Raw genomic sequence first — 8,691 nt, 5'->3', positions numbered from 1 at the left:
TTGAATCAACAATTGAGTAACAGATGATTCTTTTTTTTTTTAACCAATCTTCTGGCCAAAACTTTGACAGGTGTAAACAAAACTATGCCATCTACATCAAACTCAAGTAAAGTGCAAGACACAACAATCACTGGTCCAACCTTTTCTTCAACAATGATACATGGAATATAGGGTGTAATTTGGCCGATGGAGATAATTCCAGTTTATAGGCAACCTCTCGAACCTTAGAAATAATGTGAAATGGTCCTACATACGTTGGACATAATTTCCATGCCTGATGAGATTGCATGGAAGTCTGCATGATCTAAGTTTGAGGTATACCCAATCTTCTATAAGACTTCGTCTATCAACTCGATTTTTATCTGCAAACACGTTCATTTTTTCTTCTGCTGTCAATAAGGATTTTTTTGAGACCACTGTTTCTCTTCTTCAATAAGAGCTGACAACCTTCAACTTTTGTCGGCAGCATAGGACCCTCCAACCAAGGAGTTGGTTTAAACTCATATAAAGCTTCAAAAAGACCCATACCCCAAAGAGGAATGGAAGAAGGTGTTGTACCAACTTCTACCATAGGGAGCCACTGAGACCAATGTTTAGGATGAGCTTCACACATACATCTCAAGTATTCTCCAGATATTGGTTGACTCTTTCTGTCTGTCTATCTGTTGAGGGGTGATAGGCTGTACTCAAACATTGCTCCACCCCAATGGATCCGAATAATTATTGTCAAAATTGACTAGTAAAAATTTATCCTTGTCTGATACTATGGAGTGAGGTAGCCCATGTAGTTTGTAAATAAAATCCACAAAGACATTAGCTATGCTAAAGGCAGTGTACGGGTGAGGTAAGGCAATAAAGTGGACATATTTAGTAAATCTATCTGCTATGACCCGTATAGTATCATTCTTAGCAGATAAAGGAAGATGTTCAATGAAATACATAGAGAGATGCCTCCAAGCTTGATATGGTGCAAACAAAGGTTGCAACAAACCTAGAGTGTGAGTATGTTCATTCTTACTGATCTGGCACACATGGCAAGCCCCCGCATATTGTTAAACTTATTGTCTAAGGCCTGGCTACCAAAAGACATTAACAATCTTTTGATAGGTAGCATTTATGCCCGAATGACCTCAAAGGCTGGATCCATGAATCAAGGAAATGATCTGTGACCTCAACCTTCCATGACAACCTACGAACAACTTATTCTTGAATCTAAGAAGTCCATCTACTAGCGAGTAATAGGAAACTTGATAAGGCGTAGCAAGCAGTTCGGCTATCAATCTCTGAACCTCTTCATCAGTTTCATAGCTTTTCATTATTTCCATCATCCATATTGGCTTTAGAACTGTCAAAGTTGAGCATTCACTTCCCCGCTCTAATTGAAGATGGACTCTAGATAGAGAATCAACCACCTTGTTATCCACTCCATGTTTATACTCAATTGTATAATTAAAACCAAGGATTTTTGTCAGATACTTATGTTGCAAGGGAGTAAAGAAATTCTGTTCCAATAAGTATTTCAAACTTCTTTGATAAGTGTTTATAATAAAAGGAGCATGCAACATATATGCTCTCCATTTCTCCACCGCTAAGAGAATGACAAGAAGTTCCTTCTCATAGATGGAAAGCTCCAAATTCTTGGGTCCCAAAGCTTTACTAATGAAAGCTAAGGGGTGGTGGTCCTGCATCAGAACAACTACAAGACCACTATAACAAGCATTTGCTTCAACTACGAAAGGTTTGTCAAAGTTTGGTAAGATCAATACCAGGGACTTGGCCACGGCTTGTTTGAGTTGAATGAAAACTTCTTCTACCACAAAGGTCCAGTTAAATTTCCCATTTTCTTTGTGAAGTCAGTTAGAGGTTCAGCAATGAGGCATAATTCCGGATAAACTTCCTATAATAACCAGTTAATCCAAAAAATCCTCAAAGAGCCTTCACTGAAGTAGGGACTGGCCATTGTTGTATTGCTTGGATTTTAGCCATATCTATTTTAACCTCATCATAACCAATAACATGTCCCAAATATTCAACTTCTAATTTTCCAAAACACATTTAGATCTCTTGGCTAACAATGTGTTCTCCATTAGTACATTAAATACAACCTTGAGATGATTGAGATGGATATCCAAGTTAATGCTATAGATCATTATGTCATCAAAAGAACATATGCACAAAGTCCTTGAGACAATCACTTAATATCTGATTATCAGAGATTGAAATGTTGCTGGAGCATTTGTCAGACCGCATGGCATAACCATGAACTCGTACAACCCTGAAGAAGTAACAAAAGCAGTTTTTTATATGTCTTCATCTGCCATCGGAATTTGGTGGTAGCCCGCTCGCAGATCAATTTTAGAAAAGATTGCGGAACCTCTCAACTCATCTAGCAAATCATCAACTAGAGGAATATTATAGTTGTTATTTACCGTGGCTGCATTTAATTTTCTATAATCAACGCAATCTCCAAGAACCATAATTTTTCTTGACCAGTAAGACAGGTAAGGAGTACGGGCTTGAACTTGGCCGGATAACCCCATTTGACAACATTTCCTCCACTGGTTTCTTAAACTCTCTCATTTGCATGAGTGGATACCTGTAGCCATGTTGTTTAATAGACTCAACACCCGGTTTGAGATGAATATGATGATCATTTCCTCTTTGTGTTAGCAATTTAGTTGGGGTAATAAATAAGTGAACATACTTTTCTAGTAATAGAACAATTTAGGGATGAATCTCATCTTCATTCACCTCGTCCTTGATAGCATTAATGAGGCATAAATAAGTTTCATCTAGATTCTTGCAACGTTCCTTGCTATACTGTTGTCCAGAAATCATATTTAACATAAGATCGGGTTGAATACCTTACAAGTGTACCCACTTGCCTTTAATGCAAAACTTAAAGGTGTGATTTTGGAAATTCAAAGTGATAAGGCCAAACTGATGCAACATATCCTCTTCTATAACCATGTCCACCCTCCTAATTTCAACAACCTTACAGAAGTACTGAATTTATTACATCTTATCTCCAATTCAAACAGAGGGCATCTAGTTGTACACTAAATCTTTTTGCCATCTGCTACAGTCACTAACCATGGATTGGTCAATTCCACTACACACCCCAATATTTTTCTAGTGACTGGATCTAAGAAACTGTGTGTACTCCCCGAGTTCAATAGAATAATGATCTCATAATGATTAGCTCTACCCAATAATTTGATAGTGTTGGTTGGAGACTAACCATATACAATATTAAGTGAAATATGTGATTCTTTTGAGTTACCTTCTACAATTTCTAATTGTAAGTGATCTTCTCTTGCATTCTCAACCTCATCAACTAAGATTATGTACATTCTCTTACATTTATGTCAAATGTGGTATGTTTTATTATATTTGAAACATAGATTCTTTTCCCTTCGAGCTTTCATCTCTTCTGGAATTAATCTATTTATAGGGATAATTTTGGTGCAGGTTTAATACTGCTTTCAATGGAAATTTGTGGGGTAATTTTGTTAGTAACTTTAGGAGCCTTGGTGAGTAAATATACCACTTTTTTTGCACTGCAATGCTAATTGATCGCTGCCAGTAGAGTTTGTGGCTTTTGGATAGCCATTAGCTTTTCAATGTCTTCCTTTAGGCCCCCAATGAAATTCTCACAAAGTATTATTTAGTTAGGTATTTATTATTTTCCTTTAGTAGAACTCTCAATTCCTCAAACTCTTGAGTAAACTACTGCACTGTACTGGTTTGTCGTATTTTATTGAATTGTGCTATAAGACTGCCCCCGAAGGATTCATGAACCTCTCCAAAATCAGCTTGGTGAATTTTGCCCAAGTCAAGTAAGATTTATCCTCAATGTAATAAAAAAACCAATGGTCTTCAGCTCCTTCTATATTCATAGCCACTAAACTAAGTGTTAGAATATAAAACTAAAATTATCTCTTTTTCAATCATAAGAATAGGTGCATATCTATAGTAATATACAAATCGTCTAAATAAGACAAGAATCCTATGAATCTCTTAAATAAGATAATTACCATAAATATAAGATATTGTTTCTAAATATATTTTAACACCCATCTTCAAACTTAAGATATGATGAAACAAACTTGAGTTTGTCAGAAGTGACCGAAAAATATATAGCTGAGATTTTCCACGTACGAATTTGAATTCTCCAAGATTGAATGAAAGTGGTGTAGCCGTCCATTGAATCAGAGTTAGAAGCAGAACTCTCAACACCGTTAGAGTTTGAAACAGGACTCGCTCGCTCATAACGAAACTAGAGCCGAAAACAGGACTCGCTCACTCTATAGAGCTAGAGTTCGAAACAGGACTCGCTCGCTCACAACAGAGCTAGAGTTGGAAACAAGACTCCCTCGTTCTCAATAAAATTAGAGTCGAAAACAGGACTATCAGCGGCGTTACAGTCAAAAGTAGACTCTGTCAGTGGAGTAGTAGAGACGGAGACGACACGAAAATAACAACATGATCGTGGATAGAAGCAAATACATTAATAAAATATAGAAATATATACGGGATATAACAGGTTATGAAGGTACACGGAGAAAATTTGGCTCTGATACCATGTGATAATATCTTATGATTGATATGCTCTGATACCATATTCGAATATGAAACTGAAAATTCTCTCTTTTTCAATCATAAGAATACATACACATTTATAGTGATATACAAATCGTCTAAATAAGACAAGAATCCTACGAATCTCTTAAATAAGATACCTACCACAAATATAAGATATTGCTTCTAAATATATTTTAATACTAAACTTATTGTAATAAGTCATATGATTGTAAGTGAAATAATGCCCACATTTCCTTAGCCATCATCGAGGATTGTCACCATTAAACTTCGGAAAAATCCAACTTAGGTGTTCTGTTACTGTGTGAAGTTGATGCATTATTCATTTTCACTATCGGAGCATAAGACAAAATACCAGTGTGATCGATTTTACCTTTAGGCATTATATCCGCAAAATTACGAATAGCCTAGCAAGATTATTATACCTTGCAAAGTTGCATTTGCTAGCTGTTCGGTAATTGCAGCAAGAAATTGATTTTTCAACTTATTTCTAAATGCCTCCAACTTGGTTTCCAGATGCGACTCCACCTATCGAATTTGTTTTTGGATCAAAATAGTCCACTCTTCTGCAAAATCAGAGAATTGTTGTTCTAATGCCTCCAAGCATTGGTTTTGATTTTTGGCCATTATAGATGACTAGGCTAGATCTAATACCAAATGTCGTGGATGGAATGATAAATCACAAAAATTTGGAGATGGAATAAGAAGAAATTGGGGGATGGAATAAGAAGAAATTGGGGGAAGAAATTGAATTTTTATTTATGATGCCGCCAACTGAAAGACAATTTACAACCTTATATCAAAAGTGTAACTAGAAGGTAAAGTCATGTTTTTATTATCTACAATGCAACTTATCTTTTATCATGACACTTTGTTTGTGTTTTGGTTTAATTTCTTTTCTTTTTTTTTTTTTATATGAAGTATATGAAATTAGTCGATAATATAGAAAATAATATTTATTTTGAATGCTAACTTTTGTGAGAGAATAAAATATATATTGAGAATTGTGCAAAACAAAAAATTGTGGACAAATGTTTGTTTTGATTATCTTTATCAAAATATCTCAATTATTTAAGTTTTTATAATTTTTTACAAATATACTATTTTACTTCATAAAATATCCCATCTAAATCACTATTTAAAAAAAAAAAATACCAACGAAACGCTTTTTTATATTGAGAATTTGTGTATTTTTTTTTTGGTGTTAAAATTTTAAAATATAGACTTTGTTCTTATTGAGTTTTTTTTTTTTTTAAAAAAAAAAAACTATTATTTCACTTAAAAAATAAATACGAACGCTTATAAAACGTAACCCAAGCACATTCATATATTAATTTGTTGGAATGTGAGATTAATTGATGTATAATTTATATTATTAATATTAATTTATTTTTATCCACTAAAGCCTCCAATATAGATTAAATTAGACAGAAATAGATTATTATGTATTATGTATTATGTATTTATTATTATGTATTTATTTTTCTTTATTTTAGTTCTAGAAAACACGAGATTGGTTATCATGTTAATTGAAGAAAATTAATACATTAAAAATAATTAACAAATAACACATATTTTCAAATAACTTAGCAGTATTTGAAAATATGTGATGTTTGTTCATATTTATAGGATATGTTGTAATAACATGAATAACAATAGGTATAATCAGAGGCGGATGTACGTGGGGGCAAAGGGGCTCAGGCCCCCTATCCCGACTCATCTCTTTTTTATTTTTAATTTTTAATTTTTATTTTATAATATATAATATAAAAAATAATAAATAAATTTAAAAATTGATAAAAATTGATAGAGTATTTATGTGAAAATTTAATTTTGAATAATAAAAAGTTTATATCATAATAATTTTTTGATGCTATAAAAATAGATATGAAACAAAAAAGTAAGAAATAATAATTAAAAAAAAAAAAAAGAAAATTCTTCAAAAAATTCTCAACTAAATGCACGGGAGATGATATTTTTAAAAGCTATTTCTTTTAATAATTTTTTTTACTATTTATCAATTTCATATAATACAAAATTATCTTGTAATATGTAGTTGTTACTGTAAGTTGATATTTTGAAATATTTTCAAAATATGATAACTCCATTGTAAAATTATTGGATAGCAAATAGATTTTGATCGCTTCGAAATTTAAAAAATTAGCCCCCCCTTTCATCCCGGTCTGGTTCCGCCTCTGGGTATGATATGAGTCAAGTATAGCTGGATTCGAGATCCTACTCAAATGTATATTACTGGATTCAAGATCCTATCCGAACCCAAATGTACTCGGACGCGACTCGTGATGTACCCACCAGACCCGTTGGATTCAAAAAATTTTAACACAAAGTTTGACTCAAACTTAAATCAGACCTACTTAAAAAAAGATCTATTTATTTTAGAAAAATAAATTTTAAAAATATATAACAAATTTAAATCTTCAATCATATGGCACCGCCACCACCACCAACAAAATAATACTCCCTTCGTCCCGCCACAAATGATTAATTTTTATTTTTTGTCCGTGTCATAAAAAGATGACTTATTTTTAATTAAATTTATTCATCTTAAACATACTTAACAAATATAAATCAATTTAATTAATATTCTAACTTTTTACACATATGATCCCCTAAAAAAATCCTTTTATTTCTATATCTCTTTTCAATAAACAAATATTTTTGGCAAAATAGCAAAAATAAACCATTGTGGTTTTACAAATTCGCTTAAAACCCCCATTTGGTTCTAAAATTCCAAAAAACCTACTTATACTTTCCAAAATGTTGCATACTCTCTCCCCTCCTTAAATTTGACTAACGGACGTAAAATTTTATCAGATTTGACAGTTATACCCTTATTTATATATTCTTTAATTTATTTCTCTCTTATGTTCTTTCTTCTTTTGTTATTTCTTTTTCTTTTCTCCCCAACTTCTTTCTTCCATCTTCTTTTCTTCCACAAATTCTTCTTCACACATCTTTTTCCTCGATATATCTGTTTTCCTTCTCCAATTCTTTTTCAGCCATAGCAGTTCCACCCGCTTTTTTCTTTTCTTCTTTTTCCCCCAATTTTTTTTTCTACTTCATCTCCAATTCTTCTTTGAAGAATGAAGAATCGGAAAAGAATAAGAAGAAAAAGAAGATGATAGACAGAAGCGGCTGGAGCAGGGAAGAAGAAAGGAAGAAAAGAAAGAGAAAACAAGAATAAAAGGGAAAGAAGAGAGGAGAAAAAGGGGTGGACATAGAGGTTTTTTTTTTTTTTTTTTTTTTTTTTCTCCAATTTTATGTTTCTTTCTCTATCTTTTTTTCCTAAATTTTTTTTCTTTTTTATTTTTTCTCCCCAATTCTTTCATATACGGTTGCAACCAGCAGCAAATTCTTTATTTCTTCTTAGATTGATTTCAAATCTTGATGTCAAATTGAATTCTTAAATTTATGGGTTTGGTAAAACAGAAGAAGAAGTATTTATGGGTTTGGTAAAAACAGAAGAAGAAGTATTTCTGGGTTTGGTAAAACAGAAGAAAAAATCGACAGTAAATAATAACTTACGCATTCTCATCTCCATCTCCATGTCCGATCGATTACTTGTGATAAATTTGGGATCAGTTTAAAATTTATGTTGTGTTTAGCAGATTTAAAATGAAAAAAAAAAACTGAATTGAGATAAAATTCTAGAAGTATACGGAAGAATAAGAAAGAAGAAGAATAAGGAAGAAGAAAAATAAAGAAGAAGAAGAATGAGGAAGAATAAGAAGAAGGAAGAATAAGAATAAGGAAGATGAAGTCATTAGGGTATTTTAGTAATTTTATACAGAAATATATCACTCTATGGACCAAAAATCGCATTTCAGGCGTGTGATAGACAACCTCTGTTAAATCCTAACATATGGGGGATTTTTTTTGCAACATTTTGAAAACCACAAATAGGTTTTTTTGGAGTTTTAGAATCAGGGGGGGTTTCAACAATTTTGAGAAACCACATGGGGTTTTTTGCTATTTTGCCAATACTTTTATCCATATTAAAACTTCTCATTTTTTTATAAAATTAGTTTTAAGTTAATTATAAATAAATTAATATACTCCCTCTCTCCT

The sequence above is a fragment of the Andrographis paniculata genome, unplaced genomic scaffold (genome assembly GCF_009805555.1).
Source record: "Andrographis paniculata isolate CXL003 unplaced genomic scaffold, ASM980555v1 Contig60END, whole genome shotgun sequence".
NCBI lineage: Eukaryota > Viridiplantae > Streptophyta > Magnoliopsida > Lamiales > Acanthaceae > Andrographis > Andrographis paniculata.
The sequence above is the reverse complement of the archived record's forward strand: the minus strand, read 5'-3'. Positions refer to the sequence as shown.